This window comes from Pleurodeles waltl, unplaced genomic scaffold (genome assembly GCF_031143425.1).
Source record: "Pleurodeles waltl isolate 20211129_DDA unplaced genomic scaffold, aPleWal1.hap1.20221129 scaffold_247, whole genome shotgun sequence".
In the NCBI taxonomy this organism is placed as follows: Eukaryota; Metazoa; Chordata; class Amphibia; order Caudata; family Salamandridae; genus Pleurodeles; species Pleurodeles waltl.
The window spans coordinates 18,231-35,684 of NW_027149953.1; the positions used below are offsets into that span (position 1 = coordinate 18,231).

At 43.6% G+C, this 17,454-nt stretch overlaps 12 non-coding genes across 12 annotated transcripts; 5 read left to right on the forward strand and 7 right to left on the reverse strand.

Annotated features, from left to right (window-relative positions):
• Positions 1-218: 218 nt before the first annotated feature.
• Positions 219-290, reverse strand: TRNAA-AGC (transfer RNA alanine (anticodon AGC)). The gene has a single exon. It is a non-coding gene; the product is annotated as a tRNA-Ala (tRNA).
• A 2,065-nt stretch (positions 291-2,355) lies between these two features.
• TRNAA-AGC (transfer RNA alanine (anticodon AGC)) lies at positions 2,356-2,427 on the reverse strand. Its single transcript has one exon. It is a non-coding gene; the product is annotated as a tRNA-Ala (tRNA).
• A 2,066-nt stretch (positions 2,428-4,493) lies between these two features.
• On the reverse strand, positions 4,494-4,565 carry TRNAA-AGC (transfer RNA alanine (anticodon AGC)). The gene has a single exon. It is a non-coding gene; the product is annotated as a tRNA-Ala (tRNA).
• Positions 4,566-6,629: 2,064 nt separating this feature from the next.
• On the reverse strand, positions 6,630-6,701 carry TRNAA-AGC (transfer RNA alanine (anticodon AGC)). Its single transcript has one exon. It is a non-coding gene; the product is annotated as a tRNA-Ala (tRNA).
• Positions 6,702-7,375: 674 nt separating this feature from the next.
• Positions 7,376-7,448, forward strand: TRNAM-CAU (transfer RNA methionine (anticodon CAU)). Its single transcript has one exon. It is a non-coding gene; the product is annotated as a tRNA-Met (tRNA).
• A 2,063-nt stretch (positions 7,449-9,511) lies between these two features.
• Positions 9,512-9,584, forward strand: TRNAM-CAU (transfer RNA methionine (anticodon CAU)). Its single transcript has one exon. It is a non-coding gene; the product is annotated as a tRNA-Met (tRNA).
• A 1,317-nt stretch (positions 9,585-10,901) lies between these two features.
• Positions 10,902-10,973, reverse strand: TRNAA-AGC (transfer RNA alanine (anticodon AGC)). Its single transcript has one exon. It is a non-coding gene; the product is annotated as a tRNA-Ala (tRNA).
• A 674-nt stretch (positions 10,974-11,647) lies between these two features.
• TRNAM-CAU (transfer RNA methionine (anticodon CAU)) lies at positions 11,648-11,720 on the forward strand. Its single transcript has one exon. It is a non-coding gene; the product is annotated as a tRNA-Met (tRNA).
• Positions 11,721-13,783: 2,063 nt separating this feature from the next.
• On the forward strand, positions 13,784-13,856 carry TRNAM-CAU (transfer RNA methionine (anticodon CAU)). The gene has a single exon. It is a non-coding gene; the product is annotated as a tRNA-Met (tRNA).
• Positions 13,857-15,173: 1,317 nt separating this feature from the next.
• On the reverse strand, positions 15,174-15,245 carry TRNAA-AGC (transfer RNA alanine (anticodon AGC)). Its single transcript has one exon. It is a non-coding gene; the product is annotated as a tRNA-Ala (tRNA).
• Positions 15,246-15,919: 674 nt separating this feature from the next.
• Positions 15,920-15,992, forward strand: TRNAM-CAU (transfer RNA methionine (anticodon CAU)). The gene has a single exon. It is a non-coding gene; the product is annotated as a tRNA-Met (tRNA).
• A 1,317-nt stretch (positions 15,993-17,309) lies between these two features.
• TRNAA-AGC (transfer RNA alanine (anticodon AGC)) lies at positions 17,310-17,381 on the reverse strand. The gene has a single exon. It is a non-coding gene; the product is annotated as a tRNA-Ala (tRNA).
• Between the last annotated feature and the right edge of the window lie 73 nt (positions 17,382-17,454).

Below are 17,454 nucleotides of genomic sequence, written 5' to 3' on the forward strand. Positions count from 1 at the left end.
TCTATACTAAGAATGCCAAGATAAATCACCACTTTGGTTTCTTATGGAAGCAAGATTATTTTTTTCTATAAACACGGGAAATGAGATAGCCCCATTTCAAAAGGTTTTGCAAGGCGAAGAAAGTGGTGTTCTGACACCAACTGCATGACATCTCACTTCCTTACTCATGATGCCAGCCTAGCTATCTGTCAAAAGGCAAGATTAGCATGGCGAAAAGCTGGAGATGCCGGGGATTGAACCCGGGTCCTCATACATGCTAAGCATGCGCTCTACCACTGAGCTACATCCCCACATCCTGTAGAGGGAGACCTTGCTCCACGCATGGAAACCTGGAATTCTATTGAATGTACATTCACTACATAGGACACTGGAATGGGAAGCGTCAGGTGTGGAATTCCATATGATTTACAGCTGGATTTTCTAGCACCGTTTTTTATGGAATAAGGTTGACTCTAGAATGAATAATTCCCCACACACAACAGCTAGATGCAATCGAAAAAAGCCAGAGTATTCAAGGCAACTGGTTCAGGATACATCAAAGAAGGATATGGTTGAGTGCTGTTTCCACATCTTGTGAGATGACTTAAGGTACCCCTGCTCTTTTTGCAGGACACACAGCTATGTTACATTAGCATGTAAAGTGTTGAGATCTAGATGCATCTACGGCTAGGGGCGGCATGTTAATTCTGGGTTTTAGTCCATTTCATTCTCAGTTATGAGGAGGAAAAAATGGCACGATCTTTCTTAGAGAGGTGAATGGTATGCCCTGATTTCTTTTGCATGGCTAAATGTATGGGGTGTGGGTTTAAGCACTGGGAAAGAGCAGTCTTCTGACCATTATAACTGCAGACGATTTTAATCCAGCGAGGCAACCGAAGTGTATTGATATTCCAACATGAGAACAGCATTTTTGCTACCTTCCCTCTTCATGGTGTGTAGACGCATTTGTTAGCGGTTTCAAGCAGCCTTCTTAGCGCAGTAGGCAGCGCGTCAGTCTCATAATCTGAAGGTCCTGAGTTCCATCCTCAGAGAGGGCATTGCAGTGTTTCTTTTGTCAAGAGAAACATCTCAGATTTTCTCCAAATCTGTAAGCTATTACTCCACATCGCATCTTGCTCAGTTTTAAGGAGTTGGTGTCTTTCTAGATTCCCTCTTTCATATCCATGGCCACTCTCATTGTAGGTGAGTTTTAGCTGGGTCGGCTGCCGAAACATCTACCTTGGTACAATGAAACTGGAAGTCTTCCAAGTGCCTTCATATATTTAGTCAAGGCTTTGGAATGAATTCTGATCTGCAGGTCCTTGTTTACTTCTCTTCCAACATCCCTCCGAAATGACTATGTGGTCAATTTCATTGGAAAGCAGAAGAAGTCTTCCCTTCTGTCCTAGCATTTATTTGGAGCTAGGGAAATGTTTCTCAATCAGAGGGGCACATAATGTTTTAACAAGAGGTAAAGCAGCTATGGAAAACAAAAAAGGGGAAACTCCTCCAAGCTGGATTTGAACCAGCGACCTAAGGATTTCTGTTTCTCCACTACAGTCCTCCGCTCTCCCAACTGAGCTATCGGAGGATTGGGCAGTACAGCTTTCCATGCTGCAGTCATCTTTCTTTCAATAATGGTTGCGGCGGGAGTGGGGTGGGAGTACTGCAGTCTAATCTTGAAAATCATGAATATGACCTGCAGCTTGCTCTACAAATTGCCACTTCCTAGAGTGCATTCTCAGCTACATCTTATCACCATAAAGGGGGATTGCTTACCTACCTAAATGTGCTGTGCTGGCGTGAAGGAAAGCAGGGGACCTAGAATTAGAAATCCTACAGAAAGGAGTTTTCCTGAAAGGGCATGGGGCCGAAGAATCCACAGCCCTTTGGAGGCATTTCTGGCAAAAGGATGACAGCATGGGAACATGAAGGAAAGGACAGAAAGTTAGGAGAGTCATTACTCCGTACGGAGCATGAAGAACATGCATTTTTAATGCTTCTGTGAAAGGAACTGGAAAAGCAAAACCAGTAGATTAATGGACCATTCAGAAGTGATTAGGATGAAGAAAACATTCAGTTTTTCTTAAACCTTCTGGTAAGAGTCTCGGGTTTAGAGGAAGAATTCAAATAAATGACCAAGACAGCTGTGCCCGTTTTCTATACTAAGAATGCCAAGATAAATCACCACTTTGGTTTCTTATGGAAGCAAGATTATTTTTTTCTATAAACACGGGAAATGAGATAGCCCCATTTCAAAAGGTTTTGCAAGGCGAAGAAAGTGGTGTTCTGACACCAACTGCATGACATCTCACTTCCTTACTCATGATGCCAGCCTAGCTATCTGTCAAAGGCAAGATTAGCATGGCGAAAAGCTGGAGATGCCGGGGATTGAACCCGGGGCCTCATACATGCTAAGCATGCGCTCTACCACTGAGCTACATCCCCACATCCTGTAGAGGGAGACCTTGCTCCACGCATGGAAACCTGGAATTCTATTGAATGTACATTCACCACATAGGACACTGGAATGGGAAGCGTCAGGTGTGGAATTCCATATGATTTACAGCTGGATTTTCTAGCACCGTTTTTTATGGAATAAGGATGACTCTAGAATGAATAATTCCCCACACACAACAGCTAGATGCAATCGAAAAAAGCCAGAGTATTCAAGGCAACTGGTTCAAAATACATCAAAGAAGGATATGGTTGAGTGCTGTTTCCACATCTTGTGAGATGACTTAAGGTACCCCTGCTCTTTTTGCAGGACACACAGCTATGTTACATTAGCATGTAAAGTGTTGAGATCTAGATGCATCTACGGCTAGGGGCGGCATGTTAATTCTGGGTTTTAGTCCATTTCATTCTCAGTTATGAGGAGGAAAAAATGGCACGATCTTTCTTAGAGAGGTGAATGGTATGCCCTGATTTCTTTTGCATGGCTAAATGTATGGGGTGTGGGTTTAAGCACTGGGAAAGAGCAGTCTTCTGACCATTATAACTGCAGACGATTTTAATCCAGCGAGGCAACCGAAGTGTATTGATATTCCAACATGAGAACAGCATTTTTGCTACCTTCCCTCTTCATGGTGTGTAGACGCATTTGTTAGCGGTTTCAAGCAGCCTTCTTAGCGCAGTAGGCAGCGCGTCAGTCTCATAATCTGAAGGTCCTGAGTTCCATCCTCAGAGAGGGCATTGCAGTGTTTCTTTTGTCAAGAGAAACATCTCAGATTTTCTCCAAATCTGTAAGCTATTACTCCACATCGCATCTTGCTCAGTTTTAAGGAGTTGGTGTCTTTCTAGATTCCCTCTTTCATATCCATGGCCACTCTCATTGTAGGTGAGTTTTAGCTGGGTCGGCTGCCGAAACATCTACCTTGGTACAATGAAACTGGAAGTCTTCCAAGTGCCTTCATATATTTAGTCAAGGCTTTGGAATGAATTCTGATCTGCAGGTCCTTGTTTACTTCTCTTCCAACATCCCTCAGAAATGACTATGTGGTCAATTTCATTGGAAAGCAGAAGAAGTCTACCCTTCTGTCCTAGCATTTATTTGGAGCTAGGGAAATGTTTCTCAATCAGAGGGGCACATAATGTTTTAACAAGAGGTAAAGCAGCTATGGAAAACAAAAAAGGGGAAACTCCTCCAAGCTGGATTTGAACCAGCGACCTAAGGATTTCTGTTTCTCCACTACAGTCCTCCGCTCTCCCAACTGAGCTATCGGAGGATTGGGCAGTACAGCTTTCCATGCTGCATTCATCTTTCTTTCAATAATGGTTGCGGCGGGAGTGGGGTGGGAGTACTGCAGTCTAATCTTGAAAATCATGAATATGACCTGCAGCTTGCTCTACAAATTGCCACTTCCTAGAGTGCATTCTCAGCTACATCTTATCACCATAAAGGGGGATTGCTTACCTACCTAAATGTGCTGTGCTGGCGTGAAGGAAAGCAGGGGACCTAGAATTAGAAATCCTACAGAAAGGAGTTTTCCTGAAAGGGCATGGGGCCGAAGAATCCACAGCCCTTTGGAGGCATTTCTGGCAAAAGGATGACAGCATGGGAACATGAAGGAAAGGACAGAAAGTTAGGAGAGTCATTACTCCGTACGGAGCATGAAGAACATGCATTTTTAATGCTTCTGTGAAAGGAACTGGAAAAGCAAAACCAGTAGATTAATGGACCATTCAGAAGTGATTAGGATGAAGAAAACATTCAGTTTTTCTTAAACCTTCTGGTAAGAGTCTCGGGTTTAGAGGAAGAATTCAAATAAATGACCAAGACAGCTGTGCCCGTTTTCTATACTAAGAATGCCAAGATAAATCACCACTTTGGTTTCTTATGGAAGCAAGATTATTTTTTTCTATAAACACGGGAAATGAGATGGCCCCATTTCAAAAGGTTTTGCAAGGCAAAGAAAGTGGGGTTCTGGCACCAGCTGCATGACATCTCACTTCCTTACTCATGATGCCAGCCTAGCTATCTGTCAAAAGGCAAGATTAGCATGGCGAAAAGCTGGAGATGCCGGGGATTGAACCCGGGGCCTCATACATGCTAAGCATGCGCTCTACCACTGAGCTACATCCCCACATCCTGTAGAGGGAGACCTTGCTCCACGCATGGAAACCTGGAATTCTATTGAATGTACATTCACCACATAGGACACTGGAATGGGAAGCGTCAGGTGTGGAATTCCATATGATTTACAGCTGGATTTTCTAGCACCGTTTTTTATGGAATAAGGTTGACTCTAGAATGAATAATTCCCCACACACAACAGCTAGATGCAATCGAAAAAAGCCAGAGTATTCAAGGCAACTGGTTCAGGATACATCAAAGAAGGATATGGTTGAGTGCTGTTTCCACATCTTGTGAGATGACTTAAGGTACCCCTGCTCTTTTTGCAGGACACACAGCTATGTTACATTAGCATGTAAAGTGTTGAGATCTAGATGCATCTACGGCTAGGGGCGGCATGTTAATTCTGGGTTTTAGTCCATTTCATTCTCAGTTATGAGGAGGAAAAAATGGCACGATCTTTCTTAGAGAGGTGAATGGTATGCCCTGATTTCTTTTGCATGGCTAAATGTATGGGGTGTGGGTTTAAGCACTGGGAAAGAGCAGTCTTCTGACCATTATAACTGCAGACGATTTTAATCCAGCGAGGCAACCGAAGTGTATTGATATTCCAACATGAGAACAGCATTTTTGCTACCTTCCCTCTTCATGGTGTGTAGACGCATTTGTTAGCGGTTTCAAGCAGCCTTCTTAGCGCAGTAGGCAGCGTGTCAGTCTCATAATCTGAAGGTCCTGAGTTCGATCCTCTGAGAGGGCATTGCAGTGTTTCTTTTGTCAAGAGAAACATCTCAGATTTTCTCCAAATCTGTAAACTATTCCTCCACATTGCATCTTGCTCAGTTTTAAGGAGTTGGTGTCTTTGTAGATTCCCTCTTTCATATCCATGGCCACTCATTGTAGGTGAGTTTTAGCTGGTTCGGCTGCCGAAACATCTACCTTGGTACAATGAAACTGGAAGTCTTCCAAGTGCCTTCATATATTTAGTCAAGGCTTTGGAATGAATTCTGATCTGCAGGTCCTTGTTTATTTCTCTTCCAACATCCCTCAGAAATGACTATGTGGTCAATTTCATTGGAAAGCAGAAGAAGTCTACCCTTCTGTCCTAGCATTTATTTGGAGCTAGGGAAATGTTTCTCAATCAGAGGGGCACATAATGTTTTAACAAGAGAGAAAGCAGCTATGGAAAACAAAAAAGGGGAAACTCCTCCGAGCCGGATTTGAACCAGCGACCTAAGGATTTCTGTTTCTCCACTACAGTCCTCCGCTCTCCCAACTGAGCTATCGGAGGATTGGGCAGTACAGCTTTCCATGCTGCATTCATCTTTCTTTCAATAATGGTTGCGGCGGGAGTGGGCTGGGAGTACTGCAGTCTAATCTTGAAAATCATGAATATGACCTGCAGCTTGCTCTACAAATTGCCACTTCCTAGAGTGCATTCTCAGCTACATCTTATCACCATAAAGGGGGACTGCTTACCTACCTGAATGTGCTGTGCTGGCGTGAAGGAAAGCAGGGGACCTAGAATTAGAAATCCTACAGAAAGGAGTTTTCCTGAAAGGGCATGGGGCCGAGGAATCCACAGCCCTTTGGAAGCATTTCTGGCAAAAGGATGACAGCATGGGAACATGAAGGAAAGGACAGAAAGTTAGGAGAGTCATTACTCCGTACGGAGCATGAAGAACATGCATTTTTAATGCTTCTGTGAAAGGAACTGGAAAAGCAAAACCAGTAGATTAATGGACCATTCAGAAGGGATTAGGATGAAGAAAACATTTTGTTTTTCTTAAACCTTCTGGTAAGAGTCTCTGGTTTAGAGGAAGAATTCAAATAAATGACCAAGACAGCTGTGCCCGTTTTCTATACTAAGAATGCCAAGATAAATCACCACTTTGGTTTCTTATGGAAGCAAGATTATTTTTTTCTATAAACACGGGAAATGAGATAGCCCCATTTCAAAAGGTTTTGCAAGGCAAAGAAAGTGGGGTTCTGGCACCAGCTGCATGACATCTCACTTCCTTACTCATGATGCCAGCCTAGCTATCTGTCAAAAGGCAAGATTAGCATGGCGAAAAGCTGGAGATGCCGGGGATTGAACCCGGGGCCTCATACATGCTAAGCATGCGCTCTACCACTGAGCTACATCCCCACATCCTGTAGAGGGAGACCTTGCTCCACGCATGGAAACCTGGAATTCTATTGAATGTACATTCACCACATAGGACACTGGAATGGGAAGCGTCAGGTGTGGAATTCCATATGATTTACAGCTGGATTTTCTAGCACCGTTTTTTATGGAATAAGGTTGACTCTAGAATGAATAATTCCCCACACACAACAGCTAGATGCAATCGAAAAAAGCCAGAGTATTCAAGGCAACTGGTTCAGGATACATCAAAGAAGGATATGGTTGAGTGCTGTTTCCACATCTTGTGAGATGACTTAAGGTACCCCTGCTCTTTTTGCAGGACACACAGCTATGTTACATTAGCATGTAAAGTGTTGAGATCTAGATGCATCTACGGCTAGGGGCGGCATGTTAATTCTGGGTTTTAGTCCATTTCATTCTCAGTTATGAGGAGGAAAAAATGGCACGATCTTTCTTAGAGAGGTGAATGGTATGCCCTGATTTCTTTTGCATGGCTAAATGTATGGGGTGTGGGTTTAAGCACTGGGAAAGAGCAGTCTTCTGACCATTATAACTGCAGACGATTTTAATCCAGCGAGGCAACCGAAGTGTATTGATATTCCAACATGAGAACAGCATTTTTGCTACCTTCCCTCTTCATGGTGTGTAGACGCATTTGTTAGCGGTTTCAAGCAGCCTTCTTAGCGCAGTAGGCAGCGCGTCAGTCTCATAATCTGAAGGTCCTGAGTTCGATCCTCTGAGAGGGCATTGCAGTGTTTCTTTTGTCAAGAGAAACATCTCAGATTTTCTCCAAATCTGTAAACTATTCCTCCACATTGCATCTTGCTCAGTTTTAAGGAGTTGGTGTCTTTGTAGATTCCCTCTTTCATATCCATGGCCACTCATTGTAGGTGAGTTTTAGCTGGTTCGGCTGCCGAAACATCTACCTTGGTACAATGAAACTGGAAGTCTTCCAAGTGCCTTCATATATTTAGTCAAGGCTTTGGAATGAATTCTGATCTGCAGGTCCTTGTTTATTTCTCTTCCAACATCCCTCAGAAATGACTATGTGGTCAATTTCATTGGAAAGCAGAAGAAGTCTACCCTTCTGTCCTAGCATTTATTTGGAGCTAGGGAAATGTTTCTCAATCAGAGGGGCACATAATGTTTTAACAAGAGAGAAAGCAGCTATGGAAAACAAAAAAGGGGAAACTCCTCCGAGCCGGATTTGAACCAGCGACCTAAGGATTTCTGTTTCTCCACTACAGTCCTCCGCTCTCCCAACTGAGCTATCGGAGGATTGGGCAGTACAGCTTTCCATGCTGCATTCATCTTTCTTTCAATAATGGTTGCGGCGGGAGTGGGCTGGGAGTACTGCAGTCTAATCTTGAAAATCATGAATATGACCTGCAGCTTGCTCTACAAATTGCCACTTCCTAGAGTGCATTCTCAGCTACATCTTATCACCATAAAGGGGGACTGCTTACCTACCTGAATGTGCTGTGCTGGCGTGAAGGAAAGCAGGGGACCTAGAATTAGAAATCCTACAGAAAGGAGTTTTCCTGAAAGGGCATGGGGCCGAGGAATCCACAGCCCTTTGGAAGCATTTCTGGCAAAAGGATGACAGCATGGGAACATGAAGGAAAGGACAGAAAGTTAGGAGAGTCATTACTCCGTACGGAGCATGAAGAACATGCATTTTTAATGCTTCTGTGAAAGGAACTGGAAAAGCAAAACCAGTAGATTAATGGACCATTCAGAAGGGATTAGGATGAAGAAAACATTTTGTTTTTCTTATACCTTCTGGTAAGAGTCTCTGGTTTAGAGGAAGAATTCAAATAAATGACCAAGACAGCTGTGCCCGTTTTCTATACTAAGAATGCCAAGATAAATCACCACTTTGGTTTCTTATGGAAGCAAGATTATTTTTTTCTATAAACACGGGAAATGAGATAGCCCCATTTCAAAAGGTTTTGCAAGGCAAAGAAAGTGGGGTTCTGGCACCAGCTGCATGACATCTCACTTCCTTACTCATGATGCCAGCCTAGCTATCTGTCAAAAGGCAAGATTAGCATGGCGAAAAGCTGGAGATGCCGGGGATTGAACCGGGGGCCTCATACATGCTAAGCATGCGCTCTACCACTGAGCTACATCCCCACATCCTGTAGAGGGAGACCTTGCTCCACGCATGGAAACCTGGAATTCTATTGAATGTACATTCACCACATAGGACACTGGAATGGGAAGCGTCAGGTGTGGAATTCCATATGATTTACAGCTGGATTTTCTAGCACCGTTTTTTATGGAATAAGGTTGACTCTAGAATGAATAATTCCCCACACACAACAGCTAGATGCAATCGAAAAAAGCCAGAGTATTCAAGGCAACTGGTTCAGGATACATCAAAGAAGGATATGGTTGAGTGCTGTTTCCACATCTTGTGAGATGACTTAAGGTACCCCTGCTCTTTTTGCAGGACACACAGCTATGTTACATTAGCATGTAAAGTGTTGAGATCTAGATGCATCTACGGCTAGGGGCGGCATGTTAATTCTGGGTTTTAGTCCATTTCATTCTCAGTTATGAGGAGGAAAAAATGGCACGATCTTTCTTAGAGAGGTGAATGGTATGCCCTGATTTCTTTTGCATGGCTAAATGTATGGGGTGTGGGTTTAAGCACTGGGAAAGAGCAGTCTTCTGACCATTATAACTGCAGACGATTTTAATCCAGCGAGGCAACCGAAGTGTATTGATATTCCAACATGAGAACAGCATTTTTGCTACCTTCCCTCTTCATGGTGTGTAGACGCATTTGTTAGCGGTTTCAAGCAGCCTTCTTAGCGCAGTAGGCAGCGCGTCAGTCTCATAATCTGAAGGTCCTGAGTTCGATCCTCAGAGAGGGCATTGCAGTGTTTCTTTTGTCAAGAGAAACATCTCAGATTTTCTCCAAATCTGTAAACTATTCCTCCACATTGCATCTTGCTCAGTTTTAAGGAGTTGGTGTCTTTGTAGATTCCCTCTTTCATATCCATGGCCACTCATTGTAGGTGAGTTTTAGCTGGTTCGGCTGCCGAAACATCTACCTTGGTACAATGAAACTGGAAGTCTTCCAAGTGCCTTCATATATTTAGTCAAGGCTTTGGAATGAATTCTGATCTGCAGGTCCTTGTTTATTTCTCTTCCAACATCCCTCAGAAATGACTATGTGGTCAATTTCATTGGAAAGCAGAAGAAGTCTACCCTTCTGTCCTAGCATTTATTTGGAGCTAGGGAAATGTTTCTCAATCAGAGGGGCACATGATGTTTTAACAAGAGAGAAAGCAGCTATGGAAAACAAAAAAGGGGAAACTCCTCCGAGCCGGATTTGAACCAGCGACCTAAGGATTTCTGTTTCTCCACTACAGTCCTCCGCTCTCCCAACTGAGCTATCGGAGGATTGGGCAGTACAGCTTTCCATGCTGCATTCATCTTTCTTTCAATAATGCTTGCGGCGGGAGTGGGCTGGGAGTACTGCAGTCTAATCTTGAAAATCATGAATATGACCTGCAGCTTGCTCTACAAATTGCCACTTCCTAGAGTGCATTCTCAGCTACATCTTATCACCATAAAGGGGGACTGCTTACCTACCTGAATGTGCTGTGCTGGCGTGAAGGAAAGCAGGGGACCTAGAATTAGAAATCCTACAGAAAGGAGTTTTCCTGAAAGGGCATGGGGCCGAGGAATCCACAGCCCTTTGGAAGCATTTCTGGCAAAAGGATGACAGCATGGGAACATGAAGGAAAGGACAGAAAGTTAGGAGAGTCATTACTCCGTACGGAGCATGAAGAACATGCATTTTTAATGCTTCTGTGAAAGGAACTGGAAAAGCAAAACCAGTAGATTAATGGACCATTCAGAAGGGATTAGGATGAAGAAAACATTTTGTTTTTCTTAAACCTTCTGGTAAGAGTCTCTGGTTTAGAGGAAGAATTCAAATAAATGACCAAGACAGCTGTGCCCGTTTTCTATACTAAGAATGCCAAGATAAATCACCACTTTGGTTTCTTATGGAAGCAAGATTATTTTTTTCTATAAACACGGGAAATGAGATAGCCCCATTTCAAAAGGTTTTGCAAGGCAAAGAAAGTGGGGTTCTGGCACCAGCTGCATGACATCTCACTTCCTTACTCATGATGCCAGCCTAGCTATCTGTCAAAAGGCAAGATTAGCATGGCGAAAAGCTGGAGATGCCGGGGATTGAACCCGGGGCCTCATACATGCTAAGCATGCGCTCTACCACTGAGCTACATCCCCACATCCTGTAGAGGGAGACCTTGCTCCACGCATGGAAACCTGGAATTCTATTGAATGTACATTCACCACATAGGACACTGGAATGGGAAGCGTCAGGTGTGGAATTCCATATGATTTACAGCTGGATTTTCTAGCACCGTTTTTTATGGAATAAGGTTGACTCTAGAATGAATAATTCCCCACACACAACAGCTAGATGCAATCGAAAAAAGCCAGAGTATTCAAGGCAACTGGTTCAGGATACATCAAAGAAGGATATGGTTGAGTGCTGTTTCCACATCTTGTGAGATGACTTAAGGTACCCCTGCTCTTTTTGCAGGACACACAGCTATGTTACATTAGCATGTAAAGTGTTGAGATCTAGATGCATCTACGGCTAGGGGCGGCATGTTAATTCTGGGTTTTAGTCCATTTCATTCTCAGTTATGAGGAGGAAAAAATGGCACGATCTTTCTTAGAGAGGTGAATGGTATGCCCTGATTTCTTTTGCATGGCTAAATGTATGGGGTGTGGGTTTAAGCACTGGGAAAGAGCAGTCTTCTGACCATTATAACTGCAGACGATTTTAATCCAGCGAGGCAACCGAAGTGTATTGATATTCCAACATGAGAACAGCATTTTTGCTACCTTCCCTCTTCATGGTGTGTAGACGCATTTGTTAGCGGTTTCAAGCAGCCTTCTTAGCGCAGTAGGCAGCGCGTCAGTCTCATAATCTGAAGGTCCTGAGTTCGATCCTCTGAGAGGGCATTGCAGTGTTTCTTTTGTCAAGAGAAACATCTCAGATTTTCTCCAAATCTGTAAACTATTCCTCCACATTGCATCTTGCTCAGTTTTAAGGAGTTGGTGTCTTTGTAGATTCCCTCTTTCATATCCATGGCCACTCATTGTAGGTGAGTTTTAGCTGGTTCGGCTGCCGAAACATCTACCTTGGTACAATGAAACTGGAAGTCTTCCAAGTGCCTTCATATATTTAGTCAAGGCTTTGGAATGAATTCTGATCTGCAGGTCCTTGTTTATTTCTCTTCCAACATCCCTCAGAAATGACTATGTGGTCAATTTCATTGGAAAGCAGAAGAAGTCTACCCTTCTGTCCTAGCATTTATTTGGAGCTAGGGAAATGTTTCTCAATCAGAGGGGCACATAATGTTTTAACAAGAGAGAAAGCAGCTATGGAAAACAAAAAAGGGGAAACTCCTCCGAGCCGGATTTGAACCAGCGACCTAAGGATTTCTGTTTCTCCACTACAGTCCTCCGCTCTCCCAACTGAGCTATCGGAGGATTGGGCAGTACAGCTTTCCATGCTGCATTCATCTTTCTTTCAATAATGGTTGCGGCGGGAGTGGGCTGGGAGTACTGCAGTCTAATCTTGAAAATCATGAATATGACCTGCAGCTTGCTCTACAAATTGCCACTTCCTAGAGTGCATTCTCAGCTACATCTTATCACCATAAAGGGGGACTGCTTACCTACCTGAATGTGCTGTGCTGGCGTGAAGGAAAGCAGGGGACCTAGAATTAGAAATCCTACAGAAAGGAGTTTTCCTGAAAGGGCATGGGGCCGAGGAATCCACAGCCCTTTGGAAGCATTTCTGGCAAAAGGATGACAGCATGGGAACATGAAGGAAAGGACAGAAAGTTAGGAGAGTCATTACTCCGTACGGAGCATGAAGAACATGCATTTTTAATGCTTCTGTGAAAGGAACTGGAAAAGCAAAACCAGTAGATTAATGGACCATTCAGAAGGGATTAGGATGAAGAAAACATTTTGTTTTTCTTATACCTTCTGGTAAGAGTCTCTGGTTTAGAGGAAGAATTCAAATAAATGACCAAGACAGCTGTGCCCGTTTTCTATACTAAGAATGCCAAGATAAATCACCACTTTGGTTTCTTATGGAAGCAAGATTATTTTTTTCTATAAACACGGGAAATGAGATAGCCCCATTTCAAAAGGTTTTGCAAGGCAAAGAAAGTGGGGTTCTGGCACCAGCTGCATGACATCTCACTTCCTTACTCATGATGCCAGCCTAGCTATCTGTCAAAAGGCAAGATTAGCATGGCGAAAAGCTGGAGATGCCGGGGATTGAACCGGGGGCCTCATACATGCTAAGCATGCGCTCTACCACTGAGCTACATCCCCACATCCTGTAGAGGGAGACCTTGCTCCACGCATGGAAACCTGGAATTCTATTGAATGTACATTCACCACATAGGACACTGGAATGGGAAGCGTCAGGTGTGGAATTCCATATGATTTACAGCTGGATTTTCTAGCACCGTTTTTTATGGAATAAGGTTGACTCTAGAATGAATAATTCCCCACACACAACAGCTAGATGCAATCGAAAAAAGCCAGAGTATTCAAGGCAACTGGTTCAGGATACATCAAAGAAGGATATGGTTGAGTGCTGTTTCCACATCTTGTGAGATGACTTAAGGTACCCCTGCTCTTTTTGCAGGACACACAGCTATGTTACATTAGCATGTAAAGTGTTGAGATCTAGATGCATCTACGGCTAGGGGCGGCATGTTAATTCTGGGTTTTAGTCCATTTCATTCTCAGTTATGAGGAGGAAAAAATGGCACGATCTTTCTTAGAGAGGTGAATGGTATGCCCTGATTTCTTTTGCATGGCTAAATGTATGGGGTGTGGGTTTAAGCACTGGGAAAGAGCAGTCTTCTGACCATTATAACTGCAGACGATTTTAATCCAGCGAGGCAACCGAAGTGTATTGATATTCCAACATGAGAACAGCATTTTTGCTACCTTCCCTCTTCATGGTGTGTAGACGCATTTGTTAGCGGTTTCAAGCAGCCTTCTTAGCGCAGTAGGCAGCGCGTCAGTCTCATAATCTGAAGGTCCTGAGTTCGATCCTCAGAGAGGGCATTGCAGTGTTTCTTTTGTCAAGAGAAACATCTCAGATTTTCTCCAAATCTGTAAACTATTCCTCCACATTGCATCTTGCTCAGTTTTAAGGAGTTGGTGTCTTTGTAGATTCCCTCTTTCATATCCATGGCCACTCATTGTAGGTGAGTTTTAGCTGGTTCGGCTGCCGAAACATCTACCTTGGTACAATGAAACTGGAAGTCTTCCAAGTGCCTTCATATATTTAGTCAAGGCTTTGGAATGAATTCTGATCTGCAGGTCCTTGTTTATTTCTCTTCCAACATCCCTCAGAAATGACTATGTGGTCAATTTCATTGGAAAGCAGAAGAAGTCTACCCTTCTGTCCTAGCATTTATTTGGAGCTAGGGAAATGTTTCTCAATCAGAGGGGCACATGATGTTTTAACAAGAGAGAAAGCAGCTATGGAAAACAAAAAAGGGGAAACTCCTCCGAGCCGGATTTGAACCAGCGACCTTAGGATTTCTGTTTCTCCACTACAGTCCTCCGCTCTCCCAACTGAGCTATCGGAGGATTGGGCAGTACAGCTTTCCATGCTGCATTCATCTTTCTTTCAATAATGCTTGCGGCGGGAGTGGGCTGGGAGTACTGCAGTCTAATCTTGAAAATCATGAATATGACCTGCAGCTTGCTCTACAAATTGCCACTTCCTAGAGTGCATTCTCAGCTACATCTTATCACCATAAAGGGGGACTGCTTACCTACCTGAATGTGCTGTGCTGGCGTGAAGGAAAGCAGGGGACCTAGAATTAGAAATCCTACAGAAAGGAGTTTTCCTGAAAGGGCATGGGGCCGAGGAATCCACAGCCCTTTGGAAGCATTTCTGGCAAAAGGATGACAGCATGGGAACATGAAGGAAAGGACAGAAAGTTAGGAGAGTCATTACTCCGTACGGAGCATGAAGAACATGCATTTTTAATGCTTCTGTGAAAGGAACTGGAAAAGCAAAACCAGTAGATTAATGGACCATTCAGAAGGGATTAGGATGAAGAAAACATTTTGTTTTTCTTAAACCTTCTGGTAAGAGTCTCTGGTTTAGAGGAAGAATTCAAATAAATGACCAAGACAGCTGTGCCCGTTTTCTATACTAAGAATGCCAAGATAAATCACCACTTTGGTTTCTTATGGAAGCAAGATTATTTTTTTCTATAAACACGGGAAATGAGATAGCCCCATTTCAAAAGGTTTTGCAAGGCGAAGAAAGTGGGGTTCTGGCACCAGCTGCATGACATCTCACTTCCTTACTCATGATGCCAGCCTAGCTATCTGTCAAAAGGCAAGATTAGCATGGCGAAAAGCTGGAGATGCCGGGGATTGAACCCGGGGCCTCATACATGCTAAGCATGCGCTCTACCACTGAGCTACATCCCCACATCCTGTAGAGGGAGACCTTGCTCCACGCATGGAAACCTGGAATTCTATTGAATGTACATTCACCACATAGGACACTGGAATGGGAAGCGTCAGGTGTGGAATTCCATATGATTTACAGCTGGATTTTCTAGCACCGTTTTTTATGGAATAAGGTTGACTCTAGAATGAATAATTCCCCACACACAACAGCTAGATGCAATCGAAAAAAGCCAGAGTATTCAAGGCAACTGGTTCAGGATACATCAAAGAAGGATATGGTTGAGTGCTGTTTCCACATCTTGTGAGATGACTTAAGGTACCCCTGCTCTTTTTGCAGGACACACAGCTATGTTACATTAGCATGTAAAGTGTTGAGATCTAGATGCATCTACGGCTAGGGGCGGCATGTTAATTCTGGGTTTTAGTCCATTTCATTCTCAGTTATGAGGAGGAAAAAATGGCACGATCTTTCTTAGAGAGGTGAATGGTATGCCCTGATTTCTTTTGCATGGCTAAATGTATGGGGTGTGGGTTTAAGCACTGGGAAAGAGCAGTCTTCTGACCATTATAACTGCAGACGATTTTAATCCAGCGAGGCAACCGAAGTGTATTGATATTCCAACATGAGAACAGCATTTTTGCTACCTTCCCTCTTCATGGTGTGTAGACGCATTTGTTAGCGGTTTCAAGCAGCCTTCTTAGCGCAGTAGGCAGCGCGTCAGTCTCATAATCTGAAGGTCCTGAGTTCGATCCTCAGAGAGAGCATTGCAGTGTTTCTTTTGTCAAGAGAAACATCTCAGATTTTCTCCAAATCTGTAAACTATTCCTCCACATTGCATCTTGCTCAGTTTTAAGGAGTTGGTGTCTTTGTAGATTCCCTCTTTCATATCCATGGCCACTCATTGTAGGTGAGTTTTAGCTGGTTCGGCTGCCGAAACATCTACCTTGGTACAATGAAACTGGAAGTCTTCCAAGTGCCTTCATATATTTAGTCAAGGCTTTGGAATGAATTCTGATCTGCAGGTCCTTGTTTATTTCTCTTCCAACATCCCTCAGAAATGACTATGTGGTCAATTTCATTGGAAAGCAGAAGAAGTCTACCCTTCTGTCCTAGCATTTATTTGGAGCTAGGGAAATGTTTCTCAATCAGAGGGGCACATAATGTTTTAACAAGAGAGAAAGCAGCTATGGAAAACAAAAAAGGGGAAACTCCTCCGAGCCGGATTTGAACCAGCGACCTAAGGATTTCTGTTTCTCCACTACAGTCCTCCGCTCTCCCAACTGAGCTATCGGAGGATTGGGCAGTACAGCTTTCCATGCTGCATTCATCTTTCTTTCAATAATGGTTGCGGCGGGAGTGGGCTGGGAGTACTGCAGTCTAATCTTGAAAATCATGAATATGACCTGCAGCTTGCTCTACAAATTGCCACTTCCTAGAGTGCATTCTCAGCTACATCTTATCACCATAAAGGGGGACTGCTTACCTACCTGAATGTGCTGTGCTGGCGTGAAGGAAAGCAGGGGACCTAGAATTAGAAATCCTACAGAAAGGAGTTTTCCTGAAAGGGCATGGGGCCGAGGAATCCACAGCCCTTTGGAAGCATTTCTGGCAAAAGGATGACAGCATGGGAACATGAAGGAAAGGACAGAAAGTTAGGAGAGTCATTACTCCGTACGGAGCATGAAGAACATGCATTTTTAATGCTTCTGTGAAAGGAACTGGAAAAGCAAAACCAGTAGATTAATGGACCATTCAGAAGGGATTAGGATGAAGAAAACATTTTGTTTTTCTTAAACCTTCTGGTAAGAGTCTCTGGTTTAGAGGAAGAATTCAAATAAATGACCAAGACAGCTGTGCCCGTTTTCTATACTAAGAATGCCAAGATAAATCACCACTTTGGTTTCTTATGGAAGCAAGATTATTTTTTTCTATAAACACGGGAAATGAGATAGCCCCATTTCAAAAGGTTTTGCAAGGCGAAGAAAGTGGGGTTCTGGCACCAGCTGCATGACATCTCACTTCCTTACTCATGATGCCAGCCTAGCTATCTGTCAAAAGGCAAGATTAGCATGGCGAAAAGCTGGAGATGCCGGGGATTGAACCCGGGGCCTCATACATGCTAAGCATGCGCTCTACCACTGAGCTACATCCCCACATCCTGTAGAGGGAGACCTTGCTCCACGCATGGAAACCTGGAATTCTATTGAATGTACATTCACCACATAG